Here is an 18,440-nt window from a genome sequence, read left to right as displayed (position 1 = left end):
ACATGGGAAGGATTTCATTCATACTCTGAATGCCAGCATGTTCAGATGTATGGTTGGCATGAGGCACAGGAAGCCCTTCTGCAACTCTGACATTGCATTCAAAGTCTGTCTGGACCAAAACTCAAACCCTTCAAACCCCATAATTGATGTCAGTCAGTTTTATATGGATGTGCTTTTCAGTGCTCACAGTCAGCTTATACTTTGTCCAGAAACAGATGGCTGCCACACTGAAGGATGGACAGTCAACTTCCAAACACCAGGATAAACCACAGCCTATGAGAAGTTATTCATCCATATATCCCACAGAAGCAGACAGAGGTATGCTGATCGAAGTCTCTTAGGAATGAATATGTATGCACTGGACTTCAGAAACACAACAACGAACGATGATTAATACTGCAGAAAGATAATAATATTCAGCTAATTCACTTATACCTAGAAATAGAAGGAGCTCTGTACCTCAAAGAGTAGGCTTAGAGTCAAACATATTTGAGCCATTTGTAAGCAACATAGCAAACAGTGATGCATTGCTTCTCATTCTGGTGCTCTACTGTGAAACATGAGCAGTCAAAATTCTCATCCCACCCTATTCTGACCTACAACTATTCTGATTTAAATGTAGGTACTGAATATTTATGCTTGCATAAGATATTAAATATATAATGGAAAGGAATCAGAGAAGAAAACAAAGCCTTTGCCTCGGTTCAGAGGTTGGTCTACATATATAGTGGCAGAGACCACCACAGACCTGAACAGCAAAACCAAAATTCTTCCTCCATTGCAGTTTCAAGTACTTTCATTTCTATTTCTTACTATATAACTGGACATGTGTTACTACAAACCACATTTATGAAGACTGTCATGTGAGTCTGCAGTGTGTTTTAATTCAATTCTCTACCAGATAAACTAAAACATCAACTACTTTGATCAGGACTAAACCATGAAATCAGAGTTCACACATAATACTTAACCTAAATAAAGAATTCATGGGAAACAGAATCTTGCTATCATAATATTTATTGGAAAGGTATACAGAAAGAAAAAATCCATACATGCTTCTCAGGAAAGCATAATTTCCCAATGGATATTGCTCTATTCGACTTGAATCTAAACTAACACTGTAGATTCTAATAGCACTTGGCAAGCTGCAGACACATCATTTTTCAACTTAGGCTTATGTTTGAATTACCTGGAACTCAAATTTCCAATGTGACCTTTTCAGGGCTTTGTTTAGGAACAAAAAGAGTTCTCACTGGAGAGAGAAAATACCTTTTAAAGAACAAGATATATTGTTGAGGGTAGAGGCTAAAATAGGACAATGCTGTTGCTAGTCTAGATTTAAATAAAACAATGACTATGTATGTAAGCTTTATTGCCTTCAGATGACAAAAGGAAATATAATTTTTTTACATTTAAACCAAAATTTCTCATCTTTTGTATTGTGCTTTCAAGTACATATTTATTCACCCTATGTCTGAAGCTTATAAAATTCAGGAAGCTGGAGAATTTTCTGCCTACAATAATGGACACACTAAAGATGTACATGACAAACGGAATGCTTTCATTTGTCTGTTCAATTCTGCAAGGAGTTCTGCACCAAAAACATAAACAGTGAAAGCCAAAGCATTTCCCACCTCTCAAAACAAATGCTGCAGTCCTTAATGACCATCTAAAATTCCAGCATATTAGGCTCTCTGCTCACTAGATTTTTATTTTTCTTTTCCCCTAGATTTGCTTAGAGAAGTGCAGAAAATCTGACTTGCAAAATGCAACTATCCTGTTCTGTGTGTAACCACATTTATACTGGAGCTACAGACTGGTTTTGTTCTTCATTTCCTTTATCCTTTCCTAAGCTGAACAGCCTGGCTTTTAAACCGCCTTTTCACTGCTGAGTCCAGAAATATACAAGAGGAAATTTCAACTGCATATTTACATAGAAAAAAGTGGAAAGCATGGGAGAGTCAAACAGTTTTGAGTATTTTTGTGGTGTGATCAAAGACACATGTGGAGAAAAAAGCCAAAATAGATATGGTATCTAATTGCTAAATATTTCCTTAGTGCAATCATCATTTTTTGAGAAAGAAGAAGAGTTCAAATATTTACGACAGATTATAGCATTATTTACTGCAGATGGGGTTTAACACTAATTTGGAGAAAGAAGACGGCTGTGACAGATAAAGATCAATTTACGTTATTTTAACTGCCCTTAATTTTCTGCAAAGGCACATTTAAAATCCACCATAGAATTAAACACCTCTTCCTCTGAGCTAGCCCTTTCCTTTTAGTCCTTCTTCTACCCTGTTTGTTTCTGGATGCAATACCTGAGTGAGTGATCCACCATTCCACATGTGTCATTCTGACCCAAATGACAAAAGACAGGGTAATACATTCTTTCCTCTTCTCTATCATCAAAGGCATGCCGAAAGGGCAGAAAGAATTACTATGTTCAGATTTATATCCATGACCACCTGTAAGCCTGAGAAACGCTCTGCATAGATGTGGAGCAAGTAGGAACTGCAATGGGAGGAGATACCTCTCATCTCTGGACACCTGGTGCAACCACTATCCTCATAAATAAGCTGCATGATCCTTGAGGCTTTGAAATTACATTTTTCCAATCTATGGAGGCTTAAACTGGGAAGGGAAAATTGGAGTAGGTGTGCTCGCAACACAAGGTACACGATATGGAAAAGTTTGGACAATGATGGAAAGCTACCAGCATCTGCTCAGAGTGGCTGCAGGAATTAGCAAACATGCCAATTAGTAGTGAATGCCTACAAAACATCACTTTTGTCCCGTTTAATGTATTTAATTCATATGAAGTGTATTCAAAACATCAATTAAGGTTATTACCACATCTCTGAAATCATTTAATTCAACTGACTAACCGAAACACTTTATGTACCTTTTATTAATGCATAAACATGATTAACTTGCACTTCACCCATCTGAAATATTAAAATGTTAAAAGGAGCATAAACCCAGAAAATTACTGGATATTTCCTGATTGTTGTTGAGTGAGACAGGCAGGTAGAATGAACCATGACCAACCTGTGACCCTTCTCTTCAATACTAATGCCCCTAATGAAATCTGATGTCAATCAGAAACCCTCATCAAAACAGCATGATCATTTGTCATGAGTCCCTTAGAACAACGTAACAATCTGAAAATTGAATAGGAAAGAAGTGTTTTGTTAAAGATTGTCTCAGTAAATTGACTGCCTTATATCCAGCTTATACAGCTAATGCTGCATCTGCTTTTGGTTGACTACAGGCGGATTAAATTTAGATCTAAGATGAGGTATATACTACTGTACAGTCAACTCCAGCTGAGATTCCATACAGAGTTGTTAGAAATACATTATTTTTTCAAAGATGCAGTGGGAAAGCAATGTTTTAATGCTTTAATACAACTGAAACTTCTCTTTCTCTTCCCAATAATACTTTCCAACACCGTGGTGACATGAATTACATAAAACCTCTCCAGGCCAGAAAATAGCACTTGACAAATAAGCAGTACAAACTCAAGAATTCTTCTTCAGATCACTAAAAGAAACAAAAAGCTGGGATTTTTGGGGAATAGCCTGATTAGGTAAAGAAAGAAAAAAGAGAGGTAAAAATGTAAGGGAAAAATATTATTTCAAATAATTAAAAAAGAAAGAAAGAGTAAACTAAATTTTATATTAGTATTGATGGGGCCATGATACGGCTAAAAGTAGGTCTGCACTGTCCCATCTGGAAGGACTGAGTTTACACAGTTTCTACTTCTCTAGGCTTTTAACTAGCTCATTGCTTGATTGTATGTAAATGCTCTTTGATTTACTGTTGCTGCAATTCTTACATGTTTTTCACTACATGATATACATATATGGAAATTGTTCATCATCAGATCACGTGGATTTGTTAGTTAGCCACATAGGTTCTTTTTTAATAATACAATAAATATGTGTAAATTATGCATGCTGCTCTGTGACAGCAGAACTGTTGAGACAGGACACACTTAGATCCTTTCAAGTTGCTAGAAAGAGAACACCCTGCAGCGAACTGAGAGGGGAGTACAGCAGACACAAAGACTCAGTTTCCCCAGTCACACTGAGCTAGAGTTACCCCTAATACAAGCCGGGTGTAAGCAGACAAGGTCTCTCCCATCAACATCCCTGGTGTGGTAGTCACTTGAAGGAGTCAGAGACTCAGCACAGTCTTGTCTCAACCACTACTAATATCTACAAGGAGAGCACGGAGAATAGCAGGTGCCAAACCCTGTTTGTACATCAAGAGAGATGTGGGGGGAGTGTTTCTCCTGCCCTCTGACAGCATGGCTGTGATTCCCTTGCAGCACACATTCTGTGAATTCTGTCCAAGCATTGCAGCATTGTCTTTGCAGCAGACTTTTCTTTAAAAATCATCTTCTAGCACTCAATTTGCAGAATAGCTGGCTGTTTGGCACTCTCTGCACCAGATGTTATCCTGTAAATTAAATGCACAAATGCCTATTCCATTCTCACAATAAAGAATAATCAGGGTTACCACTTAATTCGGTGATTCGAAGTTAATGATATTTAAGATTTATAAATATGCAACAGAAGCATGTTAATTCTGTAACTGTACTAAAAAAAGGGCATGTAGATTGGGAATGAAGTAAAGTATTTCATAAATATGCCTAACAATAAGGATTTAATTTATTAACGTTTTTGGCAGAACAACTGCAAAGAAGATTGCAGCTGTGAAGCACGTTTGTCATTTGACAATGGAGAAGCTAGTAACAGGAGAGGCTAACAACAAAGGATAGGATAATAACAATACTAGGTTTATTTTCTTTTAAGTATTCAAAAAATACCTGCCTGAAGAATTCTCTAGATCAGACTGTTTGTTTCTAATCTCAAGGTAGACTTCACATCAAACTTAAAAGCTTAACAGACCAGATAGCAAGGAGCACTGCATCACAGATCCTATTATATTTATGAGGCCAGTTATGGTTTCACAGTAATCAGAAGTTTCATGCAACAAGGGGGAGTTCTCAGATTCCTGTTTCATAGGTGGAGGACTAGAGCACTTTCATACGCCTTTTTTTACTCCTCTGCTGTAGTTACTTCTATCTCAAGTGTGATAGATGGGAAAAACTAGGCATTGAAACAGCAGAAGGTTAAATTAATGACAAATCATTGCACTCCGTCAACTTATGCATTTATCCTACTGCACATATCTAAAGTTGAATGAAGTGCCTGGAGGTTTTTGGTTGAGCAAACTGAAGTGATGAATACAATTTCCTAAATAAAATATAAGCATTGTCAAGAGGTTGTAAACAGAAGTCCAGCAAGACGAGTTTCCATCTCAGAAGGAGCAGAAAATTGGTTCCTTCAGATCCCCAATCAAATGAGTCAATAAGTGAAATTTTGCCAATTGAAACAGAAAGACAGAGCAATGAAAAATGTGATAATCCTGCAAGTTAAAAAGGTTTTATATCATAATCACTGCTGTCACCACAAGGTTAGTTAGACAATTTATATAAACCACAAAAAATTGTTCATCACTCCTCAACATCATATTTGTTCAAGACCATCCTGGTTTTTTTCCCATTAAATCACATGTCGAAGATGAGTTATCAATTATGGCAATTTTCAAGAATCTACCATGCCTCCAAATTCATGTACTTCCCTTCCTTTCTTTTGGTAATTTCTCTTTCATTGAAAAATAATAACATAAAGGAGATAGTGAAATATTCAGCCTGAGCATTCAAATTCAGAGAACAGCTACAGGAAACAGCCAAGATTTTTTAATTTTTTTTGTAATTAGTTCTTAAGAAAAAACTCAAAGTATCAGGTACAGTAGTAGAAGAAAGGTGGTAAGAAATGGTACATATATGAAGATCTCAAAGGAAAAAAAATCTCTTCTCAGTGATATTGGTCTAATATCTCAAACCCAAACTGTAAAATTGCTATTTTTTAACACCCTGTAGATGACAATAATTTGCTCTAGAAAGCAAAGATAGGGGCAATTGATGAAGTACTGAAATAGGACTTGAAGTCATGTTAAAACTAGAAAGAACTGAGGATTAACAGGAGCAGATCTGCACAGTGAAATAGTTCCTGCTGAAGACCACATACAATCCACATTTCATGATTTTTTTGTGTTTGTTTTGTTTTTAAGTTAATTTGGACTCCTTCCAGTCTACTTCCATGAATTCAATGTCTGAGGATACGACACCCAAGTTGAACTTCTGGAGTTTATCTTTTGGTTTAATTACGTCTGAAAGGAGTCAAGTTCATGGGTTCTCAAGATTATCTTCTGTGTGTACAAACACATGATAAGTGAAGACAATCAGGAGATTTGCTTCGAAAGCACCCTCTTGTTCCTACACCACCAATACAAGTCCATTATACGTAGCTTAGAACCCAAGCAATGAAATAGCAGGTAATATTGAAAACACATAAATTTAGAGTGCTTTTTCCATAAATTTGGAAAAAGCCAAAAATCATGACTTTGTACACAGGCTGATGAAGTCCAGGACAGACTATTGTCAGGCACAAATGAGATCTCAGAGTCACAACTGTCAGCCCTTCAAACAGCTTATCTCAGCAGTCACTACACTAAATGTCTTGGTTTTGGCTGGGATAGAGTTAATTTTCTTCACAGTAGCTCGTATGGGGCTGTTTTGAATTTGTGCTGAAAAGAGTGTTGATAACACAGAGGTGTTTTTGTTATTGCTGAACAGTGCTGACACAAAGTCAGGGCCTTTTCTGTCTCTTACTTCACCCCACCAGTGAATGTGCTGGGAGTACACAAGGAGTTTGGACTGGACATAGACAGGACAGCTGACCCCAGTGACCAAAGGGATATTCCATACCATATAGGATCATACTCAGCATATAGAGCTGGTGGAAGAAGGAGAAAGGTGGAGGACATTCGTAGTTACGGTGTTTGTCTTTCCAAGTCACCATTAGCTACGACAGAGTCCTTTTTTCCTGGAGATGGTTATACATGGCAGACCATGAGAAGTGGTGAATGAATTCCTTGTTCTGCTTTGCTTGTGTGTGGCTTTTGCTTTACCTGTTAAACTGTCTTTATCTCAACCCATGATATTTCCCACTTTACTCTTCTGATTCTCTTTCTCATTCCACCAGGGGAAAGTGAGTGAGCAGCTGTGTGGTGCCAAGATTCCAGCTGGGCTTAAACCAGAACAGTAAATCAAATTACTAGCAAAGGAAGAGAAAACATACAGAAATAGTCTCTCACTGTAAAAGTTTCAGTCTTATCTCTTGGTTTCGCTACACTAAAAAGACATGGCAAAATTATATAGGCTGATAGAAGGATGGCAAGTACACTGAATGGCATGGAGCACCTTCCAGGTAAAAATAACTACAGAGTTATTTTCGACCTGGGAAAGCGATGACTAAGGATGGAATATGACAGACATTCACAAAATCATCAGAGAAATGAAGAGGGTGGAAAGGAACAACTATCTGCTCAGTCTATCTGAAGACACATCTGGGTGAGCAATTGGCTCACACGTTGAGCACAGAGGGTTAGTAGTGAATGGGGCAACATCAGACTGGTCACTAGTGGGGTTCTGCATGGCACCATCTTAGGCCCTGTGCTCTTCAACATCTTCATAAATCACTTGGATGCAGGACTGGAAGGGATACCAAGCAAGTTTGCAGATGATACAAAACTGGGAGGAGCTGTTGACTCCCTCAAAGGCAGGGAGACCCTGCAAAGAGACCCCAAAAAATTGGAGGATTAGGCAATCCCCAACCATATGAAGTTCAACAAGGGAAGTGCCGGATTCTGCACCTGGGATGGGGCAACCCCAGATGTTCGTACAGACTGGGGAATGAGATGCTGGAAAGCAGCGCCATGGAAAGGGACCTGGGGGTCCTGGCTGATGGCAAGTTGAACATGAGTCAGCAGTGCCCTGGCAGCCAGGAGGGCCAATCATGTCCTGAGGGGCATCAGGCAAAGCATCACCAGCCAGTAAAAGGAGCTGATTGTCCTACTCTGCTCCACACTGGTGAGGCCTCACCTTGAATATTGCGTGCAGTTTTGGGCACTGTAATACAGGAAAGATATTAATTGAGACTGCCAAAAGGAGGGCAACAAAGATGCTGAAGGGCCTTGAGAGGAAGCCGTACGAGGAGCAGCTGAGGTCATTTGGTCTGTTCAGCCTGGAGAAGAGGAGACTGAAGGAAGACCTCATCCCGTTTACAACTTAATCCTGAGGGGAAGAGGAGGAGTAGGCACTGATCTCTTCTCTGTGGTGACCACTGACAGGGCTTGAGGGAATGGCCTGAAGTTGTGTCATGGGAGATTTAGGTTGGATATCAGAAAAAGGGTTCTTCACCCAGAGGGTGGCTGGACAGTGGAACAGGCTCCCCAGGGAAGTGGTCACAGCACCAAGCTTGATAGAGTTCAAGAAATGTTTGGATGATACTGTCAGGCATATGGTGTGTCTCTTGGGGATGGTCCTGTGCGGGGCTAAGAATTGGACTTGATGATCCTTGTGAGTTCCTTGCAAATCAGCACATTCTGTGATTCTATCATACCAAAATGAACTGGGGCATATGGCACGAAACTAGCATGTTACAGAACTAGCAAAAAGATGTGGTTCTTCATACAGCACTTCATTAAACTGTGTGCAAGCCCCTGCCATGGGAAGCTGTAACTGCTAGAAGTTTACGTACTCTGAAAAGCTGACCGGACCAATTCATAGGAATAATAACCTATCAAGGTTTATCACCTATGGCTCAGCTAGTCTTTGAGCAATGAAGTGCAGTAATACAAAGTATTTTTTGGAAATAGCTATGCCTGCCTATCCTCTTGTACTCTTTCCTAGGCATTAATTTCAGAGCTGAAGATCGAGTATTGGGTTAGACCAACTTTTGATCTGACCCAGTGTGGCTGTTCCTGCATTAGCCGTTCAGTCACTAGTCAATGGGACTAGTCCATTAAATCAAAAATCAGAAGTTGACTCTGAACAGAAAAAAACCCAACTTGACTCAACAGAAATTTGATTTCTTTTTATTTACTCTGGAACATGATATTGCAGACTTAGATTTATAACCCAAATTTGTGCTGGGAAAAGAGTTTATGTGTCACAGTCCTACACAAAGATGATGGAAAACAATAAGAGTCACAGAAAATACATTTCTGGAAGTCTGAAGTTGTCTTTCAGCATTCAGAATTATTATTTCTTTATGTATTTATTCCTGCCCAATGAAATTTCCTAGCAAATGAACAAGCTTTTAGTAGGCGAAGACCAATTTGATTAAAATTTCAAATACATGATGGAAAAAGAAATATGTCAGTAAAGTGTGTCAGTTATTAATGACAAACTCTAAATTATGGTAGGCTGAACACTCTCATCAGGCTGGAGGATTTGATGGTAGTGTTTTGAGTCTTTCTTACAGAATTGCACATTTTTGCGTTTTGGACTATATTTATTATACCTCAGAGAGTACAACCAAATACTTTTACAAAAACAATCATTTAATAGTACTTACTCTCCTTCCTCCCTCCCTCCCTTCCTTCCTTTTTCCTTTTTTTTTCCACCTCCACAAATACCTCCCTAGGTCTTCCCCTATTCCCTTCTCCTATCAAAGTGTATTTGGGAACAGTTTGCAGAACTCCTATTTTCCCTCCACCTCTTGAAACACACATGGTAATTATACTAATCTACAATTATCCAGTTTTGTAATGTGCTCATTTACAGCTTAAAATAAAATATGACAAAGGGATGAGTTGTTATAAAAACCATTTGATCCCTGCATTTTGTGATCTGTGATTTTTTTTCATATTTATAATGGAGTCCAAAAGACTGCATAGGTTGGCTGAGTGTCACTAATGCTAGTAACTATTGCTCCCAGCTGTTTTTTCTTTAAATACAGAACACAGCTGAAATAAGATCTGCATCTGCCACCACTGGGCTTCCCTGCTTTTGAGAGGGAATCAGATACATACTGATTAACTGTGAACATGATTACTTTATTCAACAAGTCCCATACACAAACCAGCAAAACATAATTAAAAAATAATGATCACATCTTGATGAAAGTGGTTGTTTCAGGTAAACTGGAACCTCCTGGTTGGTTTTGTTTCCCACCTTTTTTAACCATTACCACTAACTAAAATTCTAATTTTGTAGAGCTGTTATGAACAAGCAGTTAATAAGGCTTCAGCCACTCTGTGGAAACTAAGCTATCATTTTGAAAGTGATGACATAATTCACAAGGAAATAGTGACTAATCCATCACACAAACTAGGACATTTCAGACTATGAGTAAAAAATGCGCATTATTCATTTGATCCAATTATCATTCCAGGTATCGTTTTACAGCAGAGACTTTCAATTTTATTCTTTTTTTCAATCTTGAATTTAAAGTTTTATAGGAAATAAAAAGAAGAGGAAAATATGAGAAAAAAAAACAAATCAGAGGTGCAGTTAGACTATAGAAAGTAAGTGTGAAGTGGCATTATGGGTGCCACACGATACTATATCTCAGCAGCTTTGCCACTGTTTTATGGAAGAGACATTACCATAAAACAACTGACATCAACAACAACTAGAGCTTAGACCTTGATCAACCACAAACACAGAAAAGACCAAGTCATGCCATGCATTAGACTCAGCCTTGCTAGTTTCTCAGGACAGGTTTTATATCTACCTCTGGGAGACCCCAATCCCTCAGTCAAGACACTGTCCTGACTCGGGTCTTGGGCTACCACTGGATTATAAATGCTGCTGTGGGAGCAGTTTGAGGCCCCAAAGATGTCTTCTGCCACAGTGAAGTACATTCCTTACTCCCTGAGGCATTCCTTGGGCATAGCTTCTGCAGGGGAGGGTACCTGCCTGGCTCATTGTAGCCTGTGTAAGAAAATTACCATTATTTTACGTTCAGCATCCCTCCTACCACTGAGTAAGTGAAAAGAAATGGTTTGGGTCCAAACAAATGCTTGCAGTGACACTGTATCAATGACCTAACTGCTTTGCACCTGGGGGCGAGAGCTGAGGTCTATGGGTGGAAGGATCTCGCTGCTCACTAGCAAAGAAGCCGCGGGCCATTTCATGGCATGAAAGCTTTAAACAGTGTTAAATTAAGCACGGGATAGTTTAGTAGCTGTAATCACATGCACACAGGTTGCAATTGAGAGTTTGGAAATCTGGGCTGTGCAGTGCACAGGAATGTGCAGTGCAATACATACAGCACGTATATACATGCAGATGCAATGAGAGCTGCAAGTTATGCACTTAAAAGGTTTGTTTCAGACCTCATATTATAGGATGGGTGTGCTTTATACAAAAGTGTAACTCTCCATTGCCATGACTTCAGGTACTCTTCAGTGAGACAGACTTACATCCTAAACTTTGGCACACCCCAATGTACTCCAGCAAACTGGAAATCCTATGTTATCCAGGCTCCCTATGTCACCTGGACTCTTCTACCAGGGTTATACTTTTCTATGTGACATTTGAAAGAGGCCCCTGAATAAAGTAAACTGGAAATCTGAATTGATCACTCTACCACTTTGGAACAGCAAATCCTGTACTTATTTTGAGGCTGGAAATGATATCTCAGGTACAATCAGAAGTAAAGTATGAAAATTGAAAGAACTCCTTAAACACAGACATTGCCCCAGCTTTTACTAAGCATCCAGCTGCAGAGGATTGATTGTTAACACATATGCATTCTTAAACATACTCACTATTTAAATTTCACAAAAAAGTGGATTTGGAGTTTTGTTCACATCAAAAGAATTATAACAAAGAAACAGGAGACTGAATTTATGACTAAGAAAAGCAGACACATTCATTTTCTTTTCCAAAGTAAAGCACTGTAGGAAAACCAGGCTAGAGCTGCTGAAGTTATTCAGTGATGAAGAGTTTAGATTAGCATGCAAACAATAAAGTGTTTGACTACATAAAAGATAACCTGAGTACCAGGACTATATTTTATGCAAAAACTAGTTATAAAACTGCTGCATAAATGATCCCCATAGGGATAATTTAAGGAAAAATAATCTGAGATATTTACGTACCTGACAAACACTCCAGACTCTGGGAGATTTTTCTGCTGTTTATATACCCATCATCTAAATCTACAAGGCTTGGCCATACTATCCAAAGTCAGGCTGGCCACAGCTGCCAGCCTTGACTCTGGGAGCAGCCTGGCTATGTGAGAAGGACTAATCAGCCCAGGTGGAATATCATGCTAAAACAGACTCCCAGCACCACAGCTCGTGTGTTCACACAGCTCAGGTGTTACTGCAGCCTGCCACACAAACACATCCCAGGGTGCTAAAGATAGCAGGACAGCTGGGCTCCAGACCACCTATATTAACATTTCAACTGAGCAATGGTCCCTAAGCCCATTGCAAAATGGTCATAGCCCAAAGGATGCATCCTCCTTACCTTCACATTTTGTGCCCTACACCTCTTCAAAATATTGCTTCAACCTTATCAGCCTCCCTCCTTTTGCACATCTTCCCAATGAAATACCATGTCCTACCTTGTTCCTGCATCCTCAATCTAGAGCTCCTGGCAGCAGAGTGGAACACACAGCAGAGCTGGAAGCTGCTACTTCATACTGGAAGCATCACACATACCAGATCATTGTACATTGATCCTATGCCTGTTTATTCCATTTTCTTACCTTGCAGCAGTAGCAACACACTTCTCTTGCATTTTGGGCAGCAGCACTAACACTGAATAATCAGCAAAAGAGACACATTTCCAAGAGCTTATGAACCACATGCATTTTGCAAGATGGAGTTTGTCCATCATCATCGAAAAATGAAAATAGACCAGGTGTAGAAAAGATCTGCAAAAATCAGTTTGGAGAGAGCTTTTTATTTCTTCAAGGAAGATTACAGAAGCTTAGATTGTTCAGTCTAGTAAAATGGATAGGAACAGCTAAGGGGAAAGGTAAGAGAGGATATGTTTGCTCTCTATTAAATATTAATTAATACTCTATAAATTATTAATAAGGAACTATTCAAGATAAAAGGTAATGGTGTCACAAAACAAATGGATAAAAGTTGTTCATTAATATATTTAGGCTAGGAATGCAAATAAAGTTCCTAGCCATTAACCGGGTTTGGAATCAGCCTTCCAGTGGGAAAAATGGAAGGAAAATACCTCAAATACTTTTAAAATGAAGCCTCTATCAAGAGACTGTATGTCCCTGAAGCCCGTGCACCAAGAGATGGTTCAAGCCTTATATCCCAAATCTGTTCTTTCATCTCACTTCTGAGGGAAAACGCTAAGCCCTAGTTCTTAATGTCCTTTCCTAAATCTCAGGCAAAGAGAAAGTCAGAACATTTCCTTTTCTAAATACAGGGGAAAAAACCCCACAGTCTCAGAGGGTTTTGATAACTGGTATTATGCGATTATGTATTTTATGTGATGAAGTCCACTTACATTATGAGGTTGAATAAAACCTCTATGTGGTCATCCAACTTGCTGTCAGATGTTTATGGCACATCACAGCTACCACCTGGCCTGTCCTTAAATTAGGAGACTCTGAAGTTTATTTTCAATATCTATAACTGCACAGTTCTCCTAAGATCCACCTCAAATACACTGATCCATCACCAGAAGCATAAAAAGAGATACGTGATTACAGTAGCAGTGTAGTACTACACTGCCAAGCTTGCCTATTGAAAGATACTGTGGTCAGTGTTCTGTCATAAACAATTGATCTCTATAATACAGAGGTGGCATTCAATATTTACAAAAAACATATACATTACAAAAAGCTGTTTCCTGATATGAGTCATCCAGCAAATAGTAAGGATTTATTGTGAATGAATGGGTCAAATGTACTGGGATATATCATCACATCCAAATATAACTTTTACTTCTGCTGTGCTCTGTTGGCACAGTATTTAAATTCTGTGTGAAAAGCAAGAGAGAGTAGAGAAGTCAAAGACATTTGGAATAGAAGGGGAAGTACACCAGAAAGATCAAAAAAAGAGATCAAAAAGAAAAGTCAAGTTTTCACTGATAATTTTAAAGAAGAGTGTTAAGAAAATAAATGTGGGTATAGACACATGGGAAATGGACTGTGGTAGTTTAAGGAATGTAAGGGACCTTTAAAGAATAAATCTTGGACTTAATCCCATTTAGAAAAAATATTTTTTTCTAATAGCAGCTTCATAAACCTCTTAGAAGTTTTAGTACAGTTCTAGTGAGAAAAGAATCCATGGAATGAGCCAATATGTGGCATTTATGTGACAGCATTATCAAAAGGCTCATACAATCAGAGAGATCCTTGCAGTCATGGCTGCTCTACCCCCAGCAAAGGGTACTTTCAAAGCAGGGTTGAGGTGCACCATTTCACAGTCAAGAATAATTTTCCATTGCATTTGCTTTCTGGTTCAGTAAGTGACTACAGGTCATACATAAAATTTAAATGTACTAAATAAACAAATCCCAGGTGAGCCACACAGATCCCTTGGTCTCAGTTGTTATGACTTACATTCAGTTCAGTCACCTCACTTTCAAGGCAGTCAAGTAGCCAAAAGAATTTCCACCTTTTTTTCACAGCTATACAGGGTGACCAACCAGAATTAGCATGGTATTAGTCTTGTCTGTGGAAGTAGAACTGTCAGTCTTTCCATCTGCTGGTTCTGTGCCTGGTGTCCAACAACAGGTGTGACTAGAAGTTTTATGAGACAACCAATGACACTAGTAGGCAAGAAAAACAAATTGAAAAATACCCAGAAAACAAAACCCACATAATTCTAGAAAATGCACAAACTATTCAATTTTCACCATTTTCAGGAGGGTTTTTTTGTTTGGTTTTCCTAATTTCTTCTGTGTATAGGTCCTATAGCAGTATTATCCATTATAAATTAGGAAAAACTGCTTCTAAACCAGCATTTCTGTTCTGGGATTTCCGACTGAAAAATATGATGGATGCACAAAATGAATGCAGCAAATTTCTAAACTCTGCTTACAAACCTGTTCCCCACAGAAACCACAGATGTGTATTGATATGGGTAGATTCAGCAGGCAGGATTCAGATGTCTGTAGAGTTTTCTCTGTAGAGTCTACTCTGTAGAGTCTACTCTATCAATTGTACTTACATAAGACTGTCTAGTGAAGTGTATTAAACTAAATGCCTTAACTCTTTCAATACTTGCCCCTTTTGAAGTTTGATTTCTTGCTACACATAACAGGTTTTTTTCATCTTCTGAAGAAAACTGGTGCAACGACAACAGCTCTACTCCACTACCAGGGGATGTGCAACTGGCTTCTGGAACCATCGTTTGATTTAGTTTGTTCATTTTAATTATCCCACTTCAGATGCCTGATGGTGATTTAACGTCAAGGTACTCAGAAATTAATAAGATGATCATGTCCTATCCTCACTTATACACCTATCATCACTGGGAACGAATTGAGAAATGAAAGAGAAAAGTGGAAAAGAAAGAGCTGCTGCAAAGAGAAAAGGGAGCAGTTCCTGATTTTCTGAGGAGCTGAGCACCTTGCAATGCCGTGTGACAGACCAAGAACAGAGGCAGCATACCAAAACTGAAAAGGTCAATTTAGCCACCTGCCAGATTTTTCTGACAGCCTACAGAAGGAATATTCCTCTCTCTTATTGACAAATGGTAAGATAAACTGCAATACTGTATCCAGAAGAGTTTCCAGTCAGGAATGAATGTAATTGCAAACTGGCTACTGTTTGTTTTTAAATTACTAAAATACCAAAGTAATCTCAGGAACTTCTCTGGGAAATGGGATTTATAATGAAAAATATTTGCTGACCCATAGAAAAGTGAAAGTACCTTCGTCTTTTATGGTGCTTGACAAATTGACACACAATTGTTAATTATGGGCACTGACTGCCACATGATAATGAATAAAATATTCCAGCTGATTGGAGCATAAGTCTAATAGCATTTGCAGGAAATTAAGTAGCATTCTTACAGATACCAAAGCCTACAAATTTCAAATCATGACATAATTAAATTTCTCAAGCAGATACTCAAAACGTTCTTAATTTTTAGTTAGCATTTAACCATATATCAACCTGAGAGTGTTCTTTGGAGAAATGTTTTGAACGCAGACTTTAACAGGCACCATGTGACACAAATCTGCAGATTGCTGAAAATTATGCAAAACAGTCTGATCTTGGGCATTTATTTGTGTAGGGCATTTTCTGAATTTTTCTCTAAAATCGAGAAAAGAGACAAGTCAATTTTCACTTTGGAGGTGACAAAAAATGGGAAAACTTCTAATAGACTTGAGATGAAACTGCTACAACAACATAGTAGCCAGAAGTGGAGAAGGCCACACACAATGATTGTTTTTTCTCCTTATTAAAACCTGTGGGAATGCGTCCCTGACATCGTCTTCCTCACCAAGGATGGACTGTGTCAAGTCCCTATGCTGGTATCATCTGCTTGCAGGCAGAATAAGGTCACCTACAGGCATTTAGCACCTAAGCACCTCGTGCTTAGTGAGGGAGCTCACTGACACCTCCTTTTCCATCTCCACCTCCTCTGCAGTGCTGCTTTATGTGTAAGGAGCAGCACAGACTAAAATAGAGATCCAATCCATTATATACAGAAAGACATAAATTTTTTTCACACGTTGGGTACAAGCTTCAGAAGACAAATACTGTGGTATCATTGGAAGAGTGTAACAGGCAAAGCACGTTAAAAAGGAAAACAGTGACTGAACCCCAAGATACATCAAGGAATAAAATCTGTATTGTAGCCTTAGAGGAAAAGTATCTTCTGAAGTGAAAATCCAAAATTTAAGAAAAGAAAAAAGTGTAAACTTGTCAGAGATTTATTTACTCCACGTGAAAACTCACTTGTGTCAAGTAATAGGAATACACATTGTGTTTTCATGTGTTAATTGTAAACTAAATATTTTATGAATCTGCATAATTTTCTCATCTCTGGAAGGTCCCAGTTGTTCCTTCAGCTTTGGAATGCCAGTCCGAACACATCAACTAAAAGGGTGAGCCAGATATTACAGCGCAGAAAAAACAGTGTCATGGAACGTCTGTGGCTTGGAAAGTCACTTGGAATTCACAATATTTTTAGTTCCTTACTCAAGAACAGGGATAACTGCACCTGCGCATTCCACAAGATGGTTGCACACATTTTACAGTGACCACCAAACCCTTTAGGTCTGGGAAATACAAACAGGGATTGCTATTCCTTCAGCAAAGTGCACACCAGCTTGTTTGTCTGGTGTTGCTCAGCTATGAGAAGTGACTCTGCTAACAAAACGTTTTCAAAGAGAACAAATACAGATAAGCTGCTAAGCACAATCAAGGGCCTTATATGCTGTACAGTATACATTTCTACTTCAATATGAAGGTACAATTCAACAGTGTTAAACTCTTGCACAGAGACAAATATTTAAATATTCAGCTGTAGGTAATGCTCCTTGTGGATCCTGAACTCACTCTGCCTTGAGACAGCTGCAAAGGATCCTTGTAAGCTTCCCTTTGCACTGAGTACTGCCAACACTACTGATCAGCTATGGCCTCAATGGTTTGATCTGGTGAAGCACAAAGATTGTCAGGGCACACTGAGAGATGACAGAAGATGGTGAGCTTTTTAGAACGACTGGGAATCCTCCAAAATAAACCACAGAGGCACAAAGATACCTCCACTCTATACTTATCTCCTTCGATGGAGACTTCATCCCCATCAAAATATTGATAAAGCATTTCACTACTGAGGAACATGTTCTCAGGTGCTTGGCACCCCCAAACATGGGTTTTCAAAAGACCTCAATTCATTTCTCATTGCATTTTCCACATTAAAGTAGCATCTTTCAACACATCAGAGCTCCCCACTGTTCCCTCATCAATATTTACAGAGAGGATTTCTGGATAGCTGAACCTTCTCCTTCGCATCCTTTTGAAACTCCCAGGTGTGCTCTCATGGCTCGGACTAGAATACAAACCTTTCTGGAAGATGCTTCCTGCTATGACTTCTGGGAATATTTGAAACCAGGCAGGTAATCAGATATCTCCTCATCAAAGCCAATGAAACCACTGCCATCTATTTCAGTGGAGGTAAAATATGGAAGGCAATGAGTGCTTGGGATGGAAAAAAAATTAAATTCTACTTTCCAAAGAATTTGGTTTTATCAGATAACTGTAGGATTTCAACAACAACTTTTGACCTACAGTGTAAAGCAGTGGATATATTACAGTCTATACTACTTAGCTTCTGTAGCATCCTATAAACAGAACTTGAGGAGATAATTAAAGTTTAGGAGGAGAACATCAGAAAGAAAATGTGCAAAATGGACACAGTCTGGGAGGGAGAAGGGAGAAGACCCTCTGTGCCTGACAGGGGAGCTTGGCAGGAAAAGGGGATAAGGCTGAAGGAAAGAGAGAGAATGCATGAGAAGTGAGTGAAGACAAATTATTGAAGATCAGATGGTCAATAGTTCAGAAAAATGACACACT

The 18,440-nt window shown here is 38.8% G+C and overlaps 1 protein-coding gene across 8 annotated transcripts in view; it reads right to left on the bottom strand.

The window, feature by feature from the left end:
- The window catches only part of ENOX1 (ecto-NOX disulfide-thiol exchanger 1), a 364,884-nt gene that overhangs the window by 192,824 nt on the left and 153,620 nt on the right, over nucleotides 1-18,440 (bottom strand). The window contains exon 1 of one of the 8 annotated variants that reach the window (XM_051778709.1): nucleotides 12,645-12,905. The exons of the other annotated variants lie outside the window; for them this stretch is intronic. The gene's annotated coding sequence lies outside the window, so the exon portion shown is untranslated. Of the gene's footprint in view, nucleotides 1-12,644; nucleotides 12,906-18,440 lie in introns of those variants that run through there. 8 annotated transcript variants of the gene reach the window in all.

The sequence above is a fragment of the Manacus candei genome, unplaced genomic scaffold, assembly GCF_025592945.1.
Source record: "Manacus candei isolate 608988 ecotype Guabito, Panama unplaced genomic scaffold, ASM2559294v1 h1tg000014l, whole genome shotgun sequence".
Taxonomy (NCBI): Eukaryota; Metazoa; Chordata; class Aves; order Passeriformes; family Pipridae; genus Manacus; species Manacus candei.
This window is presented reverse-complemented; position numbering and strand designations above follow the sequence as displayed.